The 27,246-nt window shown below is 43.0% G+C and overlaps 1 protein-coding gene across 3 annotated transcripts in view; it reads left to right on the top strand.

Moving 5' to 3' along the window:
- LOC120516813 (protein inscuteable homolog) overlaps window positions 1–27,246 on the top strand; it is a 232,787-nt gene that overhangs the window by 42,425 nt on the left and 163,116 nt on the right. The gene's annotated exons all lie outside the window — the stretch shown is intronic.

Below are 27,246 nucleotides of genomic sequence, written 5' to 3'. Positions count from 1 at the left end.
GCCACGCCCACCAACTCCAAGTCCATTGGATACGACGACAACTCGCAGGGCCACGCCCACCAACTCGGGTGTGACAACACAGAAAAACCGGCGTCATTTATATTCGTCTGTCGTAGAGGTCACATGCAGCTCCGACCCACGCTGACTGTTCATAGAGGCATGTTTCTCGCGGAGGTGAATCGCCATATGCAGCGTGTAAAACGGTTTGCAAGGGGTATCCCATGGGATCCTTAAAACATTCCTTTACAACTGAGGTTAAAACACAATGAAGTAAGCAGTCTTTAAAAAAATGAGTTTTTGGTTACGACGCACGACCGGGTGCACTATAGCAAACTGTTTTACTCGCTACATACAGCAATTCGCATCCGCGACAAACATGCGTCTTCTTAGATGCTCCTGCACTTTGTACACACCGCCCTCCCACCGTGGTCGGGTGTCTTGGTGGATTATATATAGAAAGGCAGCCAAAACCGCACAGAGCAATGAAAAGTCTACGTGAGTCACAGGTGCATCTGGACTGTACAAAGACGACGACAACTCGAGTGACAAGTCAGAGGTGGGCACATGAGCAGGCAGTGCATTCTGAACGAGAAATCAGCAGACTAGCATGACAGAGGGAACGAGTGGACGTCCTTCTCCTCTCCTGCCGTTCCACCCTCCGCGCCTGAGCGCCGAACGGACGATTGTTGGTTCCTTCCGTGCATTGTTACAATCTTGCTTTTCTTGCTGATTTATTACATTACCGATTTTTCAAATGTTACTTTTCCCCCTGTGCTTAAAACCGGCCTGATTATGCAGCGTATGGTACGCCGCGGGTTGGCTAGTCAAATATACTGTAAAATCCTACTAATAACCTACAAAGCCTCAAATAACCTCGCCCCAAACTACATCAGTGACCTTCTCCATCAATATGGGCCTGCTCACCCACGAAGGTCCTCTGATTCTGGCCATCTTGTTGTGTCCCACACTAATCTACACTCCATGGGTGACAGCAGGGCCTTCAGCTGTATAGCGAGCACCCAGACTCTGCAATGACCTACTGAAACTAATCAGGTCAGCTGACTCCATGAATTCTTTTAAAAAACAACGCCAAACTCATCTGTTCAGGAAGGCTTTTAGCTCTACTTGACTTTATGACCCTTCTCTCAGTTTACCTCCATGTCAAGATGCTCATGTAACCTGAGTGTGTGTGTGTGTGTTGTGGACCATCAGTTATGTTGTCTGTTAGGCTTTTTTTTTCTCTGAATTCACTGTCGTAATCTTCTTTAATTATTTATTTGGTTTGTACAATGCTATATACTGTATACCCTGCCGTTCTTTCTTATATTCTGTAAGTGCCTTGAGCATGGGAAAGGCGCTATATAAATAAAATGTATTATTATTATTATTACAGTCCAATACATAGAACAGAACAAACCCTCAATACAGTATAAAAATAAAAATTTTAGAAGTACGGAGTAGAATTTAACAGTAGATGATATCACATAATATGAATTGGATTTGTTTAGAGTCCTGGAGATCTCGGACATCAAGCTGCCTCCCCCATTTGGCCATTCCACAGCTGAAATAGTGCTAATCCAATGAAAGGACCCCTCTTTCCCAAAATTCCTGCGATCCTACTTTACCATAGGCAGGCAAAACAACTTGGCAGGTGGGCCGTGGCACCAAGTGGCACATTTGAGTACCGAGAAGAGAAACAGAAGAGGTGAGGGTGAGTAACAAATTCTAACTGTCATGTTACTTCTGTTTTAGTGCTAGAGATACAGTCTGTACAGTTAATCAGCAGCTCTAGTCAGGGTGAACTAAACTGAAGTAATGAGTCTTCTGCCGGGATTTAAAAGCTGAGATTGAAGTGGCATCTCTTATAGTAGCAGGCAGACCACTCCACAGTTTAGGGGTCCTGTAACTAAAAGCTCGACCTCCCACTGTGATTTTATTAATCCTTGGAATCCTAAGCAGGCCGACATCTTGAGATCTTAATGTGCGCTCTGGTTTGTAAGTCATGATAAGCTCAGACAAGTAAGCCGGACCTCGGCCATTTAATGCTTTATATGTTAAAAGGAGGATTTTGAAATCTGCCCTAAACTTAACTGGGAGCCAGTGTAAGGATTTAAGAACTGGAGTTATGCGTTCGTATTTTCTTATTCTTGTAATAATTCTTGCAGCAGCATTTTGGATTAACTGGTGGCTGAATAAAAAACAGTTTGAACATCCAGTGAACACCGCATTGCAGTAGTCAATCCTACCAAAAATAAATGCAGGAATTAATTTCTCGGAATCCCGTTTATTTAGAAAGAACCTTAATTTCCCAACATTTTTACGATGGAAGAAACCTGATTTGGACAACTTTGTAATATGTGCTTTAAATGGCATGTTAGAGTCAAAGAGAACTCGGAGATTGCGGGCTGATTCAGTAAAATTAATGGTGACTCCAGCCGAGTTAAATGATGACGGAATATTGTTGTGATCAGCGTCACTCCCTCCAATAATTATATATAAATTAAATAATAATTATTATAAATTATATAATAATTAACATCTCTGTTTTATCTGTGTTTAAAGACAAGTACAGTGAACCCTCGTTTATCACGGTTAATCCGTTCCAGACTCTACCGTGATAAATGAATTTTCGCGAAGTAGGATTCTTTATTTATAGATCAAATATTTTCGCAGTTAGAGTATAGAAAACCGTTTACGACCTTCTAAATACGTTTTTTAACATTATTAGAGCCCTCTAGACATGAAACAACACCCTTTAGTCACCATTACACTCGTATTACTCAATATATTAGACAAAATAAGAGAAAATAAGACATATTAGACATTACAAATATATTACTAGGCGACTTTCGCCTTTTAAAGGCGACCGACTTGTATCCTCAATTTTTGTGCGCTCCATGTGTACATCAGGCATGTAAGTGCAGGGAATGAGAACACCAAAGTGCCCATTCATAACATCTCCCGAAAACCTACGTTTTTTTTTATCCCCTCAAGTGCCTGTCCAAAGTCGTACAATGTCAGCCCGAATCTGTACCGCTAAAGACGGAGTTTCATGCACTAAATAAGCTATAGATGAGAACAAGCAAGCACCATCTCCCCTGATATTTACTACGCGGTGAGGCATTTGTACTCCATCAACATTAATTATTTCCAGAGACATAATTTTGTCTATTTTTCCAGCGCATCGCACACAAAAGCAAGGGAACGATGAGAGCACCAGAACTCTGCTCACATCGTGTCGCTTCATACCTCAAACCGCAAGTAGTAAGTCTGTAATAAGTGGAATACTGCTACGCTTTGCACTCACGGGACGGAAGGACAATCCTGACTGCTTTTATCTAGTAGATTATTGTACTGTACATTTAATTGCACACAAACACTAACCTATGAAGGCACGACCTCAGTAGGAGAGTCTTCAGAGGTGGTGCAGTATCTTCAGCAGGTGCGTTGTTGTCTTCTTCCGCTAAAGAAGTACTAGGAGTAGGCAGTGGGTGTCTGGGTGCGCGGCTGAAGAACATCTTGATAGGCAGTTGCTGGCGCTCTCTTTTCACATGCGTGAGGAGGCTTTTGTAGGGTATTGCCATCTTTAATCATTTCCAAGAGTTTCACCTTCTCCTGGATAGTAAGCATCTTCCTCCGGCGCTTAGTTTTATTGTCAGAAGGCTTAGAAAAAGCAGCACGTTTAGGAGCCATCGTGGGGCTTAGATAAAAGTTCTCAGAAAGCGCATGCGTAGTGACGTAAGCGTGTATGAGAAAAATCGCGATAGAGTGTAGCCGCGAAAGTCGAAGTGTGATATAGCGAGGGATCACTGTAGTTCTCATCCATCCACTCCTTTAATTAATATCAGGTGTGACAAAACGAGATTCCAGACATGATAAAGGTTTGGGGCAGCCACCCGTAGAATATGTTCCTGGCTGCAAAAATAAAGAATTGTAAGACCAGAGTAGTTTACAAGACTGAGTCCAAAACAGAACTGAAATCCAGAGGAAGGGAGAGAGGCTTTATAGGGAGTCCGGGGGAAGTGACGTCGTCCTTGGGGCCGGGACCGGAAGTGACATGCTCTGAGCTGAGGCACCGGCACCTGGCGGGACATCCTGGGAAAGGTCTGCAGGAGACTTAGAGAGAGAGAGAGTCAGTGCACCCCACCGCTCCCTGGGCGAACGTGTTAACGTTATTCTCTAAGCTCTTCAGCTGCCTCCTGTTCGCACGTGTGTGACACAGGGTTACTCTAAAATGAAGCTCTGAGAAAGCCATGTTACAGTAATGGGGTTGTAGCAGTTTTTTAAAGTGCTCCACCGTATTAGCCTGGAGAATTTCTGTCTGTAAACTGTGCCAGATTTTACGTCAAGGAGTCTGAATATTTTTCTGTATCCACTGTGTTGACAGTTAATGAAATCTTCCAAAAGGAGTAGTGAAGATTGAGCTGCGATCATCCACAAGAACCACAATGAGTGGTAACCAAAATAACAAGGCAAGACGAGCCTCAAAATCAAAAACAAAGTCAAATTGCATTGAACATATTTGCTGGAGAGACCAGTTTTCTCTCTCTATAAAGTTTTTTTTTTCCTTTCACACACATAGTTTAGATAATACTAGAGCAAGCCTTAAATAAGGTGGCAGCCATGTAGTCACTCCACCCAAGACAACGTGGCATCAAGATGACCAAAAGCCACAATGGCAGAATGGCACTCGATGATCAAAAGTAAAATTATAAGGAACAAAACGTAGCATTTTCTGTCTGAAACGTGACAGTGTTTTAGTTCAAATCTTAGAGCACTGACTGTGTGTCAGAAACATTAAAGCACGCTGTTCTTGTCTCACTTAGGTGGTTATTCCACTCGGATAGATGTATTATGCAAAGCTAATGCAGAAGATCGCCCAATGACTTCATACTGTACAATCGTTTTTCTGGTTTTCTACCGAAGTTCCTGCATTTGTAGCGAGGAGAATTTTGTACAGTCAACTCTCATACCGCAGTAAGACTTCCCTTCGTTATGAATTCAGGATGTGGCCTTTCCCCAGTGCACAAAAAGCCTGATCTCATTCAGTTGTGCTAAATGAAAGTTAATTTTTCTCTTGTCTAGTGTTTATTCAGATACAGTGGGTATAGAAAAGAATCCCCCCTTCGAAATATTCCCATTTGTTTTCGCTTTACAGCCTTAAATGAAAACACAAACCAATATTTTTTCCAGCTTTACTTACTCAATGCAATCTCTAACATCCAAGTGAAAGATATCACAGCTACGGCTCAGAAAAATTATAAAAAAAATCAAAAACAAGACCTGAGACTAATTAAGGACCCCTAAACTCAAACAGGTGTCAGTGCCCACCATTTCCATTGCGGTTTTCTGGCTTCCTTCCACCTGTGCTCAGTTGTAATGAGTGGGATTAGTGAAGCTGTTCCTGGTCCATTCATTCTCTTCTTGGTAGAGCAACTGACATCAAACAACGGACTACGGGTGGCAAGACACTCTCAGAAGATCTCAGGGAGAGAGTTGTGGAAAGACACGAGGCAGGAGATGGAGACAAAAACATCTCAAAGGCTTTATCAATCTCAAGGAGTCCAGTAAAGTGTTTGGTACATCTAGGACCTCCCTGGATCCTCCAAACTGGATGGAAGGGCAAGGAGGAAACTGGTAGGAGAGGCTAACAAGAGGCCAATGGCCACTTTAAAGGAGTTATCAGGATTTGATGGCACAGAGTGGTCATTGATGGTGTGCAGGTGACAACAATTTCACAAGCCCTCCACCATACTGTGGTTTGTTCAGGTGGGTCGCACTTCTCAAGAAAGGTCACATTAAGGCTCGTTTGAGCTTTGCCAGAATGCACCTTGAAGATTCTGATGCCAAGTGGAAAAAGGTCTTATGGTCAGATGAGAGCAAAATCAGACTATTTGGCCGTCAACACCAAACGGTACACCAATGCAGCTCACCATCCACAACACACCATACCTACAGTAAAGCATGGAGGGAGGCAGCATCCTGTTGTGGGGGGCCTGGGGCTCTCGTTAGGGTAGATGGACAAATGGATGGGGCAAAATACCATCAAATTCTGGAGGAAAACCTGCTACCCCGTAGAAAGGTGAAGGTGGGCAGAATGTTCACCTTTCAACACGACAACGACCCGAAGCACACGGTGGCTGAAGGAGAAAAAAGTGAATGTCCTGGTGTGGCCAATCAGAGCCCAGACCCAAATCACACTGAAAATCTGTGGAAAGATCTGAAGATAGCAGACCATCAACACTCACCAGCCGATGTGACCGAACTTGAACAGCTAAACTGTAAAGAAGAGTGGGGGGCAAATATTGAGTGGGCTCAGTCTAGATGGGCAAAGCTGAGAGAGAAGAATCACCGCAGACTCAAGGCTGTCATTAAAGGAAAAGGGGGGTCAACAAAATGACATTGGCATGGGGGGGCTGATCCTTTATTAATGTCAGGAGGTCTTGTTTTGGATTTTTTCATTTTTCTGAACTGTACCTGTGATATCTTTCACTTGGATTTTAGAGGTGACATTGAGTAAGGAATGCTGGGAAGAAATATTTTTTGTGTGTGTTTTCATTTAAGGCTGTAAAGCAAAAAAAAAAATGGGAATATTTCGAAGGGGGGGGATTCTTTTGTACATATATATACTGTAGATACATATATTCATACATATACACATATACATATTGTGAAAGATAGGGGCACTGTCGACCCCTTGAACCCTCAGACCAGACGTCAGACACCAGATAAAAGTCCAATATGACTTTATTTTATAATAATAGTGTGCACCAAGCACTCTGTACTCCACTATACTTATTAATAAACACAATAATTCAATAATAATAAACTGTCCACCACTCCCAGACGCGTTGCCCTCCTACCACCCAGCTGAGCTCACCGTCTGGGAGCTCCCACAATCTTTTTATAGTTCCTGACCCGGAAGTGTTCCAATCCCCAGTCCATGTGATCTTCTATTACTTTCCGGGTCAGATCAAAAGTCTTTTTCTGCACCCCGGAAGCATGTCATTCCCCTTGTCCATGTGATTCGGTCGTACTTCCGGGGCGTAAGGCAAGTAAATGTCGTTCCTCCTTGCAGCGTCATCTAGTGGCCCCCATGGTATTCAGCTGGGCTGTGTATAAAGACTCCAATGTCCACGATGCCCTGCTGGTCTTCGGGCCACTTCCCTGCTGCAGGGAGAGCTCCACCTGGCGGCTTGGGGGTATTGGCCGGCCATACACCACAATATATACACAGTGTATGTATCAGTCATATGAAAAAATTTGGGACCCCCTCTCAGCCTTTATAATAATTGACTCTCCTTTCAACAGTAAAGATACCAGCGGTATGTCTTTCATTTCCTAGGATCATCTGAGCACTGCGGTGTTTTCCAAACAAAGATTTTTAGTGACGCAGTATTTAGTTGTATGAAATGAAATCAAATGTGAAAAACTGGCTGTGCACAAATGGGGGTCCCCTTGTCACTGTGCTGATTTGAATGCCTGTCACTGCTCAATGCTGATTACTTGTTTGGATGAGCTCGTCAAGCCTTGAACTTCATAGACAGGAGTGTCCAGTCATGAGTGGTCAAAGGTATTTAAGGTGGTCAATCACAAGTTGTGCTTCCTTCCTTTGACTCTCCTCTGAAGAGTGACAGACAGCATGGGATCCTCAAAGCAACTCTCAAAGATCTGAAAATAAAGATTGTTGAGTCTCCTGGTTTAGGTGAAGGCTGCAAAAAGCCATCTCAGAGGTTTAAACTGTCAGTTTCAACTGTAAGGAATGGAGTCAGGAAATGGAAGGCCACAGGCACAGTTGCTGTTAAACCAACACAGCAGGTCTGGCAGGCCAAGAAAACTACAGGAGCAGCATATGGAGATGATTGTGAGAATGATGACAGACAACCACAGATCACCTCCAAAGACCTGCAAGAACATCTCGCTGCAGATGGTGTATCTGGACATCGTTCTACAATTCAGTGCAATTTGTATGGCAGGGTGATAAGAGAGAAGCCCTTTCTGTACTCGCGTCACAAACAGAGTCGCTTGTTGTATCAAATGCTCATTTAGACAAATCAGATTCATTTAGGAACAAAGTGCTTTGGACTGATGAGACAAAAATGGAGTTATTTGGTCAGAACAAAAAGCGCTTTGCATGGCGGAAGAAGAACACCACATTCCAAGAAAAACACCTGCTACCTCCTGTCAAATTTGGTGGAGGTCCCATCATGCTGTGGGGCTGTGTGGCCAGTTCAGGGACTGGGGCCCTTGTTAAAGTCGAGGGTCGGATGAATTCAACCCAATATCAACCAATTCTCCAGGATAACGTTCAAGCATCAGTCACAAAGTTGAAGTTACGCAGGGGTTGGATATTCCAACAAGACAATGACTCAAAACACAAAGACATTCACGCAGAGGGAGAAGTACAATGTTCTGGAATGGCCGTCACAGTCCCCTGACTTGAATAACATCGACAATCTATGGGATGATTTGAAGCAGGCTGTCCATCACATTGAACTGAACTGGAGAGATTTTGTATGAAGAATGGTCAGACATACCTCCATCCAGAATTCAGACACTCATCACAGGCTATAGGAGGACAGCGTCTGGAGGCTCAAAGGAGCAAAAGGAGGCTCAACTAAGTATTGATGTCATATCTCTGTTGGGTGCCCACATTTATGCACCTGTCTAATTTTGTTATGATGCATATTTTCTGTTAATCCAATAAACGTAATGTCACTGCTGAAATCCTACTGTGTCCATAAGGCATGTCAGATATTAAAAGGAAGTTGCTACTTTAAAAGCTCGGCTAATGAGAAACAAAAATCCAAAAAATTAAGAGGGGTTCTTAAACTTTTTCATATGACCATATATGGGAAGAAAAAGAGAGGGTACTGTCAAGAATGGTGCCCAGGCTCTTCACCTGGGTAGAGATCCATCCATTTTCTAACCCGCTGAATCCGAATACAGGGTCACGGGGGTCTGCTGGAGCCAATCCCAGCCAACACAGGGCACAAGGCAGGAACCAATCCAGGGCAGGGTGCCAACCCACCGCAGGACACACACAAACACACCCACACACCAAGCACACACTAGGGCCAATTTAGAATCGCCAATCCACCTAATCTGCATGTCTTTGGATTGTGGGAGGAAACCGGAGTGCCCGGAGGAAACCCACGCAGACACGGGGAGAACATGCAAACTCCACGCAGGGAGGGCCCGGGAAGCGAACCTGGGTCTCCTAACTGCGAGGCAGCAGCCCTACCACTGCGCCACCGTGCCGCCCCTGGGTAGAGATGTTTGTGTTAATATTGTTAATTAAAATAGAAGAATGGTTAACCTTAGCAAGTGTTGATTTAGAACCAATGAGGAGCACCTCAGTTTTATTGCTGTTTAGTTGGAGAAAACTGAGAATCATCTATGACTTTATGTCTTGGAGACATGCCATTAGAGTAACTGGAGGGAAAACAGAAATGGATTTAGTGGATAGATATAGCTGTGTGTCATCAGCGTAACAATGAAATTTAATACCATGGTGCCAGAAGATATTCAGTAAATGAGAAAAAGAAGCGGCCCCAAAACCGAACTCTGCGAAATTCCCTGAGTAACGACTGCATTCTCAGATTTAAAGCCGTTTATTTGAACAAATTGCCTCCTATCAGTCAGCTAGGAAGAAAACCATTGGAGGGCAAGGCCACAGACTCCAAAACTAGCTAGTTGTTTCAAAAGTATCTGATGGTATATGGTGTCAAATGTGGAGCTGAGGTCAAGAAGCACAAGAATTGATAAAAGTGTGCAGCTTTGGTCATAGCAGCATTAGAAAATGTCCAAAGACGAGCAACTAGTCTGATTCCAGGGCTACAGGGGATGAATTATGAGGATGGATTCAAAGAGTCGAGCCTTTACAGTTTAAGCAAAAGAAGATTAAGAGGAGACAAGGCTGTTCTTTGTAATATGATTGCATGCCCACTTACAGTACTTCCGTATCTCCTCATTCCTCTTCCAATCTCCGGTGCCACTTCTGCAGTAACTCTAAACAAACTCATTTCTCTGGTTTTAAGTCTTCTCTCCTCATTTGTTTCATGGCTTAAAGGGTCTTACCTGTAGCAGCGTCACAGGAGATGCATCAAGCTGACAAAATTCCGCCATGAAAACAAAAAGTTTTTTGCCCTTAATAGAGTTTATCGCTAGTGACCACCACCCCAAAGCACTTTATGAGAAGAATGATCTATTTACAGTGCATGTTTTACAATTGAGGTACAAACCGCTGTAAGTGACTCACTCGAGGTCGTACGAAAGTGGGGACTGATCAAGCGACCTTACGGCTTACACTGCCTGACAGGAATAGGCCATTTAGCCTAAAATAGAGCTTGTTATTTCCTGTTCACTTAACATTTCCAAAATGTCATGGAGTCAAAAGTCCAAGGTGCCCAAGTTGCTGCTTTAAACTGTACTGCCAGGTAACTTATTTCATGCATTAACAGTTTACCACCAAAAGAAGTATTTCTGAGCATGTGAAAAAGTTTACTTTACACCAGGCTTTAGTATCATCAGAGTTTTTGCTGTGTGTGTGTGTGTTCTTGCTGAAGGACAACTCATTTGAAGCTGTGGCCAGCACTCTTCTTAATCTCATTATAGTTTTAAACACGTATATGATGTCACCTGTGCATTTATGATTGCTTAAGATGAAATAAATTCAAGCCCCTCCATCACTACCTGTCTCCCAAATATTGTAGTCCTTCTCTTTATTTCTTCTAGCATCACTAGTGTGGAGACAAGAACTAAACCAAGTATTCCAAATGGTCTCTCACAAGTGAGCCTGTGGTGTCCTGAATGATGGACTACACATTTGGCAGACTGCAGTTTGTGAGACTCAAGGACTGTGTGAGCAACACTGGAGCACCACAAGGTACAGGCCTGTCTCCTTCACTCTGTACACCTCGGACTACAACAACAACAACAACATTCATTTATGTAGCACATTTTCAAATAATGTAGCTCACTGCGGTGGGCTGGTGCCCAGTTTGTGGTTTGTTTCCTGCCTTGAGCCTTGTGTTGGCTGGGATTGGCTCCAGCAGACCCCCGTGACCCTGTAGTTAGGATATAGCGGGTTGGATAATGGATGTAGCTCAAAGTGCTTTACACGATGAAGAAAGAGAAAAAAAAGACAAAGTAAGAATTAAAACAAGAGAACACTAATTAAAATAGAATAAAAGTAAGGTCCGATGGCCAGGGAGGACAGAAAAAACATGGAGAAAAAATAAAATCTGCAGGGGTTCCAAGGGCACGAGACCACCCAGCCCCCTCTAGGCATTCTACCTAACATAAATGATCAGTCCTCATGGAATTCAGGGTTGTCATGGAAGAACTTGATGATGGCGGTCACATGGACTTCTGGCCTTTAATACATCAACGTAAGGACATCACGGTGCTTTGATCAGGTGGTGGTGGCGCAGGTCGCCACCACAGAAAACCAGAAAACGAACAGAAGAGAGAGTAGGGGTTAATACGGATTTTGGAGCCACCATGAATAGTAATGATAATTAATTGAATATACAGAGCATCGGGATTAAACTAAATGAAGTTATGAGAAGGCCATGTTACAGTAATGTGTTGTTAGCAGTTTATTAAAGAGCTCCACTGTATTAGCCTGGCGAATTCCTGTTGGCAGGCTATTCCAGATTTGAGGTGCCTAACAGCAGAAGGCCGCCTGCCCGCCTCACCACTTCTTTTAAGTTTAGCTTTTGGAATTCTAAGGAGACCTTCATTTGAAGATCTAAGGTTACGATTTGCAGTGTAAGGTGTCAGACATTCTGAAATATAAGATGGAGCAGATTATTGAAGGAAATTATAAACCATAAGCAGGATTTTAAAGTCAATTCTGAATGACACAGGTAACCAGTGTAGTGACATGAAAACTGGAGAGATGTGCTCGGATTTTCTTTTCCTAGTTAGGATGCTTTCTGCACTGGTTGCAGTCGATTGATGTCTTTATTTTTTGGTGGTCCTGAGAGGAGTGCGTTACAGTAATCTAGTCGACTGAAAACAAAAGCGTGAACTCGTTTTTCAGCATCTTTCAATGATATTAGAGGTCTAACTTTTGCTATATTTCTTAAGTGAAAAAATGCTGTCCTAATGATCTGATTAATATGTGATTTAAAATTGAGGTCAATAATTACTTATAAATTCTTTACCTCCGTCTTGACTTTTAATCCTAATGCATCAAGTTTATTTCTAATAACCTTATTATATCCATTATTGAAAATCACTAAAAGTTCAGTTTTATCTTTATTTAGCTTGAGAAAATTACTACTCATCCATTCAGAAACAGCGACATTGTGTTGAGTTGGGGTCATCAGGTGCTATTGATAAATACAGCTGTGTGTCGTCAGCATAGCTGTGGTAAGTCACGTTCGTTATGCCCCAAGATAATCTGACCTAATGGAAGCATGTAGATCGAAAAGAGCAGCGGACCAGGATAGAGCCTTGTGGACCACCATATAGAATATCAGGGGTCTTTGAGATTTGATTACCACAACTAACAAAGAATTTTCTCCCTGTCAGGTAGGATTCAAACCAATTTAAGACCCTGCCAGAGAGGCCCACCCATTGACTAAGGCGATTTCTAAGAATATTGTGATCAATGGTATCGAATGTGGCACTCAGATCTAAGAAGATGAGAACAGATAAATGGCCTCTGTCTGCATTCACCCACAAGTCATTTACTACTTTAACGAATGCAGTTTCTGTGCTGTGATTTGTTCTGAAACCCGACTGAAATTTATCAAGAATAGCAGGTTTATTGAGGTGGTCATTTAACTGCATAATGACGGCCTTCTCTAGAATTTAACTTAAGAAAGGCAGGTTAGAAATAGGGCTAACATTTTCAAAAGCAGAGGAATCAAGGTTATTTTTCTGGAGTAGGGGTTTAACTACAGCAGTCTTAAGACAGTCTGGGAAGACCCCCGTATCTAGAAATCTATCTATCTAGGACTAGAAATAGCACAGCAGGTCATGTCACTTGCAGAAGTTCTCAGATGATTCTGCACTTATAGGGTATGTTGATAAGGGGAGATGACACAGAAAAAATGGGTCAGGGAGAGAACTTGTCTGCACATTAACATCAGGAAGACCAAGGAACTGCTTATTGAGTTTTGCCACACCAAAGAGCCTCTATGTCTGGTCACAATTCTAGGAGTGAATGTAGAGGTGGTGCACTCCTAAAAGCACTTGGGGGTCCACATCAGTGACAGGTTGGACTGATCTTATGCCACACAGGAGCTATATAAGAATGGGAAGGGCAGATTCTTTTTCCTTAGGAGACCGTGTGGTAAGTGACATCCTTCACATCTTGGACAACTCTGTGCTGTACTGGACTGGTAACATCACTTCACCAAGTTGATTAAAAGGGCAGGACTCAGTTATGGGATATACTCTGGACCCCCTAGAGGTAGTAGCAAAGGAGAGGATTAAAATAAAACTGAGTGCCAGTATGAACAACGCTGCACATCCCCTATCTGACACTGGGGACTTTCAGCCAACAAATTATTCATTATAATTGTGTCAAGAAACATGGCTGGGACTCCTTTATACCAATATGTCTGTATAGCGCCTCACGGGGACTGTCCAGTCAGAAGTTGTCTTTTATTTCTTTTTAAAATGTCTTCCTTTTTGTCATTCTGTGTTCAGACTATAGTCCATCCATTATCCAACCCGCTATATCCTAACTACAGGGTCACGGGGGTCTGCTGGAGCCAATCCCAGCCAACACAGGGCACAAGGCAGGGAACAAACCCACCGCAGGACACACACAAACACACCAAGCACACACTAGGATCAATTTAGAATTGCCAATCCACCTCACCTGCATGTCTTTGGACTGTGGGAGGAAACCCACGCAGACACGGGGAGAACATGCAAACTCCACGCAGGGAGGACCCGGGAAATGAACCCGGGTCTCCTAACTGCGAGGCAGCAGCGCTACCACTGCGCCACCGTGCCGCCCGTGGGAGGAAACCAACATGGGGAAAACATGCAAACTCCATGCAGGGAGGACCAAGGAAGCGAACCTGGGTCTCCTTACTACGAGGCAGCAGCGCTACCACTGCGTGATCGTGCTGCCCAAGATGAAGGATCATTTTAAAATGTAGTTATCTATCTATGCATTTATTTATCCATCCATCCATTATCCAACCCGCTATATCCTAACTACAGGATAAAAAAGAAAAGAAAAGAAAAAAAGAAACGTCTCTTTTTCCAGGACTGTGTATTTCAACAATAATGTTTTTAAAATCCAAATAACTTTCCAGATCTTCATTGTAAAGGGTTTAAACAATGTTCTCCATGCATGTTCAATTAACCATAATCAATTCATTAACATGCACCTGTGGAATGGTCGTTAAGACCTTAACAGCTCACAGAAAGTAGGCATTTAAGGTCAGAGTTCTAAAAACGCAGGACACTACAGAGACTTGTCTACCGACTGTGAAAGATGCCCAGGGTCCCTGCTCATCTGCGTGAACGTGCATTAGGCCTGCTGCAGGGAGGCATGAGGACTGCTGAATAAATTGCCATGTCCGCACTGTGAGACGCCTAAGACAGCGCTACAGGGAGACAGGAAGGACAGCTGATCATCCTCGCAGTGGAAGACCACGTGTAACAACACCTGCACAGGATCGGTACATCTGAATATCACACCTGCGTGACAGGTACAGGATGGCCACAACAACTGCCCGAGTCACACCAGGAACACACAATCCCTCCATCAGTGCTCAGACTGTCCGCAATAGGCTGAGAGAGGCTGGACCGAGGGCTTGTAGGCCTGTTGTAAGGCAGGTCCTTACCAGACATCACCAGCAACAACGCCGCCTATGGGCACAAACCCACCTTCGCTGGACCAGACAGGAGTGGCATAAAGTGCTCTTCACTGATGAGTCACGGTTTTGTCTCACCAGGGGTGATGGACGGATTCGTGTTTATCGTCAAAGGAATTGAGCACGTCTGGGACCTGCTGGATAGTAGGGTGAGGGCTAGGGCCACTCCCCCCAGAAATGTCCAGAAACTTGCAGGTGCCTTGGTGGAAGAGTGGGGTAACATCTCACAGCAAGAACGGACAAATCTGGTCCAGTCCATGAGGAGGAGATGCACTGCAGTACTTCAAGCAGCTGGTGGCCACATCACATACTGACTGGTACTTTTGATTTTGAGCCTCCCTTCATTCAGGGACACATTGTGAAACATTTTTAGTTTATGTCTTATGGTGTTGACTCTTTTAGTGTTCATACAAATATTTACACATTAAGTTTACTGAAAGTAAAAACAGTTGAAAGTCAGAGGACGTTTCTTTTTTATGGAGTATATACAGTGGTGTGAAAAACTATTTGCCCCCTTCCTGATTTCTTATTCTCTTGCATGTTTGTCACACAAAATGTTTCTGATCATCAAACACATTTAACCATTAGTCAAATATAACACAAGTAAACACAAAATGCAATTTTTAAATGATGGTTTTTATTATTTAGGGAGAAAAAAAAATCCAAACCTACATGGCCCTGTGTGAAAAAGTAATTGCCCCCTGAACCTAATAACTGGTTGGGCCACCCTTAGCAGCAATAACTGCAATGAGTCTTTTACGGCGCTCTGGAGGAATTTTGGCCCACTCGTCTTTGCAGAATTGTTGTAATTCAGCTTTATTTGAGGGTTTTCTAGCATGAAGCGCCTTTTTAAGGTCCTGCCATAGCATCTCAATTGGATTCAGGTCAGGACTTTGACTAGGCCACTCCAAAGTCTTCATTTTGTTTTTCTTCAGCCATTCAGAGGTGGATTTGCTGCTGTGTTTTGGGTCATTGTCCTGTTGCAGCACCCAAGATCGCTTCAGCTTGAGTTGACGAACAGATGGCCGGACATTCTCCTTCAGGATTTTTTGGTAGACAGTAGAATTCATGGTTCCATCTATCACAGCAAGCCTTCCAGGTCTTGAAGCAGCAAAACAACCCCAGACCATCACACTACCACCACCATATTCTACTGTTGGTATGATGTTCTTTTTCTGAAATGCTGTGTTCCTTTGACGCCAGATGTAACGGGACATTTGCCTTCCAAAAAGTTCAACTTTTGTCTCATCAGTCCACAAGGTATTTTCCCAAAAGTCTTGGCAATCATTGAGATGTTTCTTAGCACAATTGAGACGAGCCTAATGTTCTTTTTGCTTAACAGTGGTTTGCGTCTTGGAAATCTGCCATGCAGGCCGTTTTTGCCCAGTCTCTTTCTTATGGTGGAGTCGTGAACACTGACCTTAATTGAGGCAAGTGAGGCCTGCAGTTCTTTAGACGTTGTCCTGGGGTCTTTTGTGACCTCTCGGATGAGTCGTCTCTGCGCTCTTGGGGTAATTTTGGTCGGCGGCCACTCCTGGGAAGGTTCACCACTGTTCCATGTTTTTGCCATTTGTGGATAATGGCTCTCACTGTGGTTCGCTGGAGTCCCAAAGCTTTAGAAATGGCTTTATAACCTTTACCAGACTGATAGATCTCAATGACTTCTGTTCTCATTTGTTCCTGAATTTCTGTGGATCTTGGCATGATGTCTAGCTTTTGAGGTGCTTTTGGTCAACTTCTCTGTGTCAGGCAGCTCCTATTGAAGTGATTTCTTGATTGAAACAGGTGTGGCAGTAATCAGGAAATTGAACTCAGGTGTGATACACCACAGTTAGGTGATTTTTTAACAAGGGGGCAATTACTTTTTCACACAGGGCCATGTAGGTTTGGATTTTTTTCTCCCTAAATAATAAAAACCATCATTTAAAAACTCCATTTGGTGTTTACTTGTGTTATATTTGACTAATGGTTAAATGTGTTTGATGATCAGACACATTTTGTGTGACAAACATGCAAAAGAATAAGAAATCAGGAAGGGGGCAAATAGTTTTTCACACCACTGTATGTAGGTTTTAAAATAAGCCCGATTTAAAGCACGACAAAAAAAGTGACATAAAAACGTCACATCAAATCGTTGCACTTTTTGGCTCAAATGCCTGCTACATTTGATCAACTTCCATTTGCATACCGCCCAAATCGCTCCGCTGATGATGCCATAGCAACTGCACTCCATCTGATCTGAAAAATAAAAACAGTCCTGTGAGCTTCCTTTAATTGACTTCAGTAATGTTATCCCACAACACCTGGTACAGAAGCTGGAGCCACTAGGCATCAGCACCCCTCTGTGTAACTGGTTATTAGACTTCCTCACAGACAGTACGTCTTGGAAAAAACACCTCTGAGACTACCATCATGAACACTGGGGACCCCCAGGGCTGTGTTCTAAGCCCCCTACTGTTCACCTTGTTGACTCACGACTGCTGTGCCAATTACAACTCGAATCACATCATAAAATTCAGTAGTGGGTCTCATCAGTAATGACGATGACTCCGCATACAGAGAGGAAGTCAATCAACTCATTGCCTGGTGTGGGAACAAACAACCTGGCTCTGAATGTCAACTAAACAAAAGAGATCATTGTTGACTTCAGGAGAAAGCACATGCCACACCGGCCACTTACAATCCATGGAAACAGGGTGGAGTCGGTGAGAAGCACCAGGTTTCTGGGAGTGCACATTACAGATGACCTGACGTGGACCACAAATGCCACTTCTCTTGTCAAGAGGGCACAACAGCGACTTCACGTTCTCTGAAGGCTGAAAAGAGCAAACCTTCCCTCTCCTGTCCTCACTATAGAAAGTGTATTGACCAGCAGCATCTCAGTTTGGTATGGTAGCTGCACTGCCGCTGAACAGAAGACACTTCGAAGAGCGGTGAGGACAGCGGAGAAAATCATTGCGTCCTCACTCCCATCTGTTCAAGAATTACACTACTCACGTTGCCAGAGCAGATCCATTAAGATCATAAAAGATCCCACACACCCGGCACATGGGCTGTTTGAACTTCTACCCTCTGGAAAACGTTACCACAGTATGCACTGCAGAACAACCAGATTTAACAGGAGCTTCTTCCCCCAGGCCATCAGAATACTAAACTCGGTTCAATAATCTTCAACCTTTTTGCTCTCTCACTTTCTGTGCACTTTATTACCACAAATAGGGCTTAAGTTTACATTATATTGTATTGTAATATTGTACAATATTCTACCCATCCATCCATTATCCGACCTGTGTGGAGACTGGCCCGGACACAGACAGGCAGACACGTTCATTTTACCCACCACACGTTTATTTACACTATATACAATGTCCAAAGTGCACCACAAACCCCACAAGTCCCCAAAGTCCTTGCCACAACGATGCCTTGCTTCACACCGCCTCCTTCTCTCCTCTCCAGCTCAGTCCACTCCGCTCCCGACTCTCGCCATTGTCTGAAGGGAGACGGCCTCTTTTATAGCACCCGGATGTGCTCCAGGTGGGTTCCGGCAATCTTCTTTATTTTTGATTTTTTTTCTCCAGCCTTTGGAGTTTTTGTTTGTTTTTTCTGTCCACCCTGGCCATCGGACCTTACTCTTATTCTATGTTAATTAATGTTGACTTATGTTTATTTTTTATTGTGTCTTCTATTTTTCTATTCATTTTGTAAAGCACTTTAAGCTACATTTTTTTTGTTTGAATATGTGCTTCTTCCCCCCAGCACTTCCGGATGTGGCGGAAGTGCTGAGGTCCAGGGCTCCAAAGGCATGGGGGTGCCCCCTGGTGGTGACCACGGGCCCCTACAGGGTGGAGCTTCAAAGCTCTGTACCCACGACCCCCAAAGGAACCAGGGCGGTTGCCCCCACATGGTCTAGGGAAGGCGTAAGGCCTCCTCCGACCCCAGCCATCTCCGACACCCACTATATCCTTACTACCGCTGAGCGATCAGGTAGCGGGAGTGACCAAAGGAAGGCGACTGGCCGAGAGAAGCCACGGAAAGGCAGCGGAAGTCGAGAGGCTTGGTGGTGGAGTCCCCAATGTGTGCGTCCTGGCCATTGGTGGAAACTAAGTCTCGGGGACTGGGATGAGTGCCAGACCGAAGCCAGGGATCGGGAGGTCTCCAGTCTCGCGTGTGTGTTAGAGGAGGGCAGCTGCAGAGAACGTCTTGCCTGCTGCTAAGCCCTAACAGGATAAGCAGGTGAGACGCTACCTGAAAAGCACCGAACTTGTTGTTTTAAGAACTGCTTCCTAAAGAAGATTTTAACCTCTCCTTTTAAAGGATTGTTTTTTCTATTTATTTATTTTAACCTCCACGTTCTTTTATTGGATTATTTATTATGATAATTAGATAATTAGAACAATCTAGACGAGAACAGGCCATTCAGCCCAACAAAGCTCGCCAGTCCTATTCACTTGCTTCCTCCAAGAAAACATCAAGTCGAGTTTTGAAAGTCCCTAACGTCTTACTGTCTACCACACTACTTGGTAACTTATTCCAAGTGTCTATCGTTCTTTGTGTAAAGAAAAACTTCCTAATGTTTGTGCGAAATTTACCCTTAACAAGTTTCCAACTGTGTCCCCGTGTTCTTGATGAGCTCATTTTAAAATACAAGTCTCGATCCACTGTACTAATTCCCTTCATAATTTTAAACACTTCAATCATGTCACCTCTTAATCTTCTTTTGCTTAAACTGTAAAGGCTCAGCTCTTTTAATCTTTCCTCATAATTCAACCCCTGTAGACCTGGAATCAGCCTAGTCGCTCTTCTCTGGACCTTTTCTAGTGCTGCTATGTCCTTTTTGTAGCCTGGAGACCAAAACTGCACACAGTACTCAAGATGAGGCCTCACCAGTGCATTATAAAGGTTGAGCATAACCTCCTTGGACTTGTACTCCACAGATCGTGCTATATAACCTAACATTCTGTTAGCCTTCTTAATGGCTTCTGAACACTGTTTGGAAGTTGATAGCTTGGAGTCCACTATGACTCCTAAATCCTTCTCATAAGGTGTACTCTCGATTTTTCGACCGCCCATTGTGTATTCAAACCTAATATTTTTACTTCCTATGTGTAATACTTTACATTTACTGACATTAAATTTCATCTGCCACAAATCTGCCCAAGCCTGTATGCTATCCAAGTCCTTCTGTAATGATATAACGGATTCCAAATTATCTGCTAATCCACCTATCTTGGTATCATCTGCAAACTTAACCAGCTTGTTACTTATATTCCTATCTAAATCATTTATATATATTAAAAATAGCAGCGGCCCTAGCACTGACCCCTGTGGAACACCACTCTTAACATCAGCCAGTTCTGATGAGGTTCCTCGCACCATCACCCTCTGCTTCCTGTGTCTGAGCCAATTCTGCACCCATCTAAAAACATCACCCTGAATTCCCACTTCTTTTAACTTGATGCCCAACCTCTCATGTGGCACCTTATCAAATGCTTTCTGAAAGTCCAGATAAATAATATCATAAGCTCCACTTTGATCGTATCCTTTTGTTGCCTCCTCATAGAATTCCAACATGTTAGTAAAACACGACCTCCCCCTTCTGAATCCATGCTGACTGTTCAGAATAACTCCTGTCCTTGTCATGTGTTGCTCAATCTTATCCTTAATAATTCCTTCCATTAATTTTCCTGTGATGCTTGTTAAGCTTACTGGCCTATAGTTGCTTGGATCTGCCCTGTCACCCTTTTTATATAATGGGATGATATTTGCCATTTTCCAGTCCTTTGGAATCTCTCAGTGCACAGTGACTTCCTAAAAATACGTGTCAAGGGTTTATATATGTACTCACTAGCCTCCTTAAGAACACGAGGATAAATATTATCTGGGCCTGGTGATTTGTTTGATTTCATCTTATTTAATCTGAGCAGCACTTCTCCCTCTACAATTTCCAAATCCCTCAGTACCTCCTTAGTAGTTGTTTACCTCTGGCAGGTTATCCACTTGCTCACTTGTAAACACCTCAGAAAAATGTAAGTTTAGGGCATCTGCTATTTCACTGTCTGTATCTTTTAATTCCCCTTTACTTTCCTGATGAACTTGACCTCCTCCTTAACTGTTCTTTTACTACTAAAATACTGAAAGAATCTCTTGGGGTCTTCTTTCGCCTTATCTGCTCTATTCCTCTCCAACTGTCTTTTAGCCTCTCTGATATCCTTCTTAATGGTTGCCCTCATGTTCTCATACGCGCTACGGTTCTCTTTGCAGTCATTAGTCTTATAACCAACACCGTTGAATGAACTGCACTATTTATTGGAACACTATTTTGTTTTTGATTGTTTCTTGTAAATAAAAGCACTGTTTCACTTTTAACCATCCCCTTGCTCAGATGCTCAATTATTGCCTTCACTGACTAGCTCACTCGGTTTCATTATCGACGGTGTTGGTTTCAAGGATTCCCAAACAGCCATGGGAGTGTGGAGCCAGAACCCACATCGTCACACAGTGGAGTAATACTTAAAGCTCGTAAGCATACCTATATTGATGAGTTTAATAGGGCAATAGAAATGAATGGAGAAGAAAAGAAATGCGGAGAGAATTACTCCATCCATCCATCCATCCATTTCCTAACCCGCTGAATCCGAATACAGGGTCACGGGGGTCTGCTGGAGCCAATCCCAGCCAACACAGGGCACAAGGCAGGAACCAATCCTGGGCAGGGTGCCAACCCACCGCAGGACACACACAAACACACCCACACACCAAGCACACACTAGGGCCAATTTAGAATCGCCAATCCACCTAATCTGCATGTCTTTGGATTGTGGAGGAAACCAGTGCCGGAGGAAACCCACGCACACACGGGAGAACATGCAAACTCCACGCAGGGAGGACCCGGGAAGCGAACCCGGGCCTCCTAACTGCGAGGCAGCAGCCCTACCACTGCGCCACCGTGCCGCCCATATGTTGTATATATTATGTATAAATATTGTATCCATGTAGCGCAATAACACAATCACTGTATATTTTCTTTCATATTATATTTCATCCACTGACTGGCATACATTTATATATATCTTTTGTATTTATTGTTTGTACTGTGCTGCCCTGTGCTGTCTTACGCTGTCTTACCTGCTTTCTGTGTAAGAAAAGCAAGAAGTAAGAAGTGTAAGAAGTGAAATGTTTGTAATGTTTGTAATGTTTGTAATGTTTGTAATGTCTGTATGTTGTCTTGCATGCACTTGTCTTTTATGTCTGCACATTGAGCCTGGAGAAATACAATTTCATTCAGCTATGCATCCATTGTTGTACTGTTGTATGGTATGAATGACAATAAAGTTCACTTCCTTACTTACTTACTTATATATAGAGAGAGTAGACTAATAATATGGTGTGAAGTGCAAGGACTCCTCAAATGCAGGTGGCGGTGCCTCGATGAATCAGGTGGGTGGCTGCTCTACCAGCCAATGACGGTCTGCAGCACTGTGACTGCATATGTATGGGATTCATTAGCATAGCCCATATATGGTTGTTTCAGGGTGGCAACCAGGCGGGGTTTGAGGTGAATTCACATACACTCATTTACAAGATGATTGTCATTTATGAAGGGTACGCTGCATAGAAATCAGATCAACACAGGGCACAAGGCAGGAACCAATCCTGGGCAGGGTGCCAACCCACCGCAGGACACACACAAACACACCCACACACCAAGCACACACTAGGGCATTACTCCTTATTTTAAAATATTATTGAACAGATCCTGCCAGGTTTTGAAAAAGTTCTGTACCAATCCTCTAAGTGAGATTTTTTCCAATTTCAAATAGCATAACACATCGTTTTCCCACTGACTTAAAAGAGAGATTCAGGACTCTTCCAATTTAGCACAATAAGTCTGCGTGCCAACAGTGTAGTGAATGCAATCACGGTTTGTTTGTCCTTCTGCACTTTAAACCCATCTGGAAGACCACCAAACACAGCTGTTAGTGGGTTAGGAGGGATTGGGACACCAAAGCTGTCTGACATTTTGGTCCAGAATGATGTTAATTCGGTGCAGGCGGCCCAGAACATGTGACCCTGTGAGGCTGGGACTTGATTGCAGCGTTCGCAGGTTGGATCTCGCCCTGGAAACATTTTGGACAGTTATAGATTATTTATATATAATTTTGAGTTGAATAATTGTATGCTTTGCGCATATGGAGCTCGAGTGGATTCTCTGCATAGCTACCTTACACTCCTTTTCTGAGATGTTGACCCTTTTCCCAGCGTCCTCTTTGGTTGAGAACGTTGGTTGTTTTCCTTCAAATCTTCCCCACTGCGAGGCTTGTCCCGATAAGACTTTTCCTTTGAGTGTAACCCCAAAGGAAGAAGTCTGGTGGTGTCAGATCTGGCGACCATGGTGGCCAAATCCCCTTTGAAAATTTACCCTGTTGCCAAAGAATGACTCCGTTTCTGCCGTGCTCCTTGCCGATGTTTGACACGTCTTGTGGGAAGTAACCTTCCGTTAATTCACGATCATCCCAGTTGATTCTGACATCGCTTAGATAAATGTGTTACCCAATAGGTAGGCACCATGAAGACGCGCAGCTCAATACCGTACACCGCCATCCTGATGAGAAGTCGAGTGACTGAGTGAAGGGGTACGGGGTGGTAGGCATCCTGAAGTTGTAAACGGAGGTTAAAGGTCATGACGGCTGTCCGCCGCCTACCTCATCACTCTGACTCAGGGGCATCCCAGCTTGTTCAAAGCTCCATATACTGAGGAGCACGTTGCATGTTGTTTCGTTCAGATTGCTTCGTCCTAGAGAGTTATTACAGAATATTCAGGCCTCTTTCGAGTGACTCTCCGTGTATTATTTGTCCTGTGAGTCGGTATCCTTGCTTTTTATGTTTCTGTTGCAGTACCTTGGGATTATTAAAGTTTCTATCTAATCTGTTTTTTTTTTCTGGAGACACCTACTGGTTTACTTCTCATCATAAGGGTGTCATTACCGTCATAAGGTATGATCCAGAACTGGCCTAAAAATATATAGTGTATTTTTTTTAATCTAGAGGGTAAAAAACAGGGAAGAACTCCAAAAAAACTTGACATCGACAAGTCCCATGGCGTAGTGTAATGTGGGGATTTTGTTGTAATGGTGAATCAAGATGAAAAAAATGAAGACATTTCAAAGCATTCAGTAAGTAATTCTTATGAACACGATTAGGAATTTGCAATGGATCGCAATTAAGTGGTGTAGCCACCAGGGTGCACCACTGAGCCTCAAGCTGCAGACACAATAATGCCCAAGCACAATTCCAGGTTCAAATAAAATATCCGTATTCCTTCCTTAGGCAAACACCAGTCCAAATACACAAGTACAAAATGTCTCCTTCCACCTCTAGTAGAGTGTTGCTCTCTGCCTCCCAACTCTGAGTCACTCGGGAACTGTTTCCGGTGTCACATCCAGGTAATCTGGAGCATTTCTGGGTCGTGGGGAAACCAGGATCACATCTCTGCCAGTATTACCCTCCGGTGGCATAGACATATATAGATAGACGCTGCATTCACTGTGTTGTCCAGTCGACACGATACGTCAGCGCGTCCGCCATATTGCGAGTGGCAAATGTGCCATTTAAACTAATACAGGTAGACGTGGAAACCAGGTTTTCTGATGAAAAAACGATAACGTTTAAAACTGTATCGCCTACATACAACAGCTTTTGGCGAATCATTTAAATGCAATTATTTATATCCATTTATAAACTAATAATCCATCCATCCATTATCCAACCTGCTATATCCTAACTACAGGTTCACTGGGGTCTACTGGAGCCAATCCCAGCTAACACAGGGCGTAAGGCAGGAAACAAACCCCAGGCAGGGCGCCAACCCACCGCAGGGCATACACTAATAATAATGGCAATTATTAAATAATGATAATTATTATTAATATTAAATAATTCCTCCCATATAAGTAACATTTCTCGGACTGCCTTCTTCCATCTCCGAAACATTTCTAGACTTCGTCCTGTTCTTACACAACACATTACTGAAGTATTGGTTAATGCCCGAGTCACCTCACGTGTAGATTACTGTAATGCTATCTGGCATCCCACAAAAACGTATCCATCGCTTACAAAATTCTGCTGCCAGGATGATAATCTGCTGTTCTAAATCCACTGAACATATCACACCGAATCTCTCTCAACTTCACTGGCTCCCTGTTAACTGGTGAGGAAGGCCGGCTCTATTGTAGGCACGGAGCTGGACAGTTTGACATCCATGGCAGAGCGATGGGCGCTGAGCAGACTCCTGTCAATCATGGAGAATCCACTGCATCCACTGAACAGGATCATCTCCAGATAGAGAAGCAGCTTCAGCGACAGACTGAGGAGACCCCACACTATGGGACTCTTCAGTTCCACCCGGGGGGGTAAACGTTAACATTATACAAAGTTATTGTCTGTTATACCTGCATTGTTATTACTCTTTAATTTAATATTGTTATTATCAGTAGGCTGCTGCTGGAGTATGGGAATTTCCCCTTGGGATTAATAAAGTATCTATCTATCTATCTATCTATTATATAGTGACTTTCATATCTATCTATCTATCTATCTATCTATCTATCTATCTATCTATCTATCTATCTATCTATCTATCTATCTATCTATCATACAGTGCCTTACACATCTATCTATCTATCTATCTATCTATCTATCTATCTATCTATCTATCTATCTATCTATCTATCTATCTATTATATAGTGCCTTTCATCTATCTATCTATCTATCTATCTATCTATCTATCTATCTATCTATTATATAGTTCATTTCATCTATCTATCTATCTATCTATCTATCTATCTATCTATCTATCTATTATATAGTGCCTTTCATCTATATCTATCTATCTATCTATCTATCTATCTATCTATCTATCTATCTATCTATATCTATCTATCTATCTATCATACAGTGCCTTACACATCTATCTATCTATCTATCTATCTATCTATCTATCTATCTATCTATCTATCTATCTATTATATAGTGCCTTTCATCTATCTATCTATCTATCTATCTATCTATCTATCTATCTATCTATCTATCTATCTATCTATCTATTATATAGTTCATTTCATCTATCTATCTATCTATCTATCTATCTATCTATCTATCTATCTATCTATTATATAGTGCCTTTCATCTATATCTATCTATCTATCTATCTATCTATCTATCTATCTATCTATCTATCTATCTATCTATCTATCTATCTATCTATCTATCTACAGTATCTACTGAATACAATACTAAATCCTTCACTGAACATTTTAAGCTCCCCACACCTCACTGATCTCCTCCAGACTGGCACTCCTCTCACTCACTCAGATCCTCATCAGCAGCTCGACTTTCTGCACCGCACATCAAACTCAGTGCTATGGGAGCTCGAGAGTCTCATTGTGCTCCTCAGCTCTGGAATTCTCTTCCCTCTGATATTCGTCAGCTCGATTCAATAACACATTTTAAAACTGCCCTCAAACTAGCATACCAGTTGTTAATTTTGCACTGTTACTGCCAGTTATCTTTGATAGTTTGCTAATTATTGCTTTTTGATTTATCATTCTCTTGTTTTAATTTTACTAATGTTGTTTAATTTTATTGTGACCTTGAGTGCTAAGATTATAAAACGGGATTTTCTAATGGATGAATATAACCAAAACAATTGTTCAGCCTTACCTGAAATGTAATCCTAAGGGATCTGGTTTGGAGCGCACAGCAGGTTGTACAATCCCAAGCAGCACATTATTCATTACTTCACTCCACAGCAGTGGCACTCACAATATGGCGGCGACGTTGACGTACGATGCTGCTGGTCATGCGGTGTCTAGTAATTCTATGTCTATGTCTGGCGGTACCCAAACACCCCAAAAGGGCTGCGTTTCCGGACTCCCATACCATTCTGCAGTCAGCAGGAACACTGCCACCTGTCGTGTGGAGGAATGAACTGCTCCCGGTATGCCCATTCGGCTAGTCCATCCATTATGGCCCTCTGGCCGGTCAAGAATTCATCCTCCATCCTGGTCAGGATACCCGTCCTTCCTCTCCATGGCACCTACAGTGGGTTTACACTGCAGTCCTGATCCAGATCCAGATATGCAGTGTGAACATCATAATGAAGGAATATCCTGAAAGAGAACAGAATTTGTTGCAGCCTGTTTTTGTGTTTTTTTTAAGAACTCTTCCAGGTTTCATGGTGGCTTACAAAGGAAACAGCTGGCATAAATACGAAGATGAATGGCAAGTGGTGTGGGTTTGGCCGTATCTGAATATGCCTCTGAAAACCACCGAGTAGGCATTTCAGGACACACGTTTAGCTTCCTCTCCTCTGACCTTGTGCCTCTCGCTTCTGAA

The sequence above is a fragment of the Polypterus senegalus genome, chromosome 1 (genome assembly GCF_016835505.1).
Source record: "Polypterus senegalus isolate Bchr_013 chromosome 1, ASM1683550v1, whole genome shotgun sequence".
Lineage (NCBI taxonomy): Eukaryota > Metazoa > Chordata > Cladistia > Polypteriformes > Polypteridae > Polypterus > Polypterus senegalus.
Note: the sequence above shows the minus strand (reverse complement) of the source record. Positions and strands in the feature narration are given on the sequence as shown.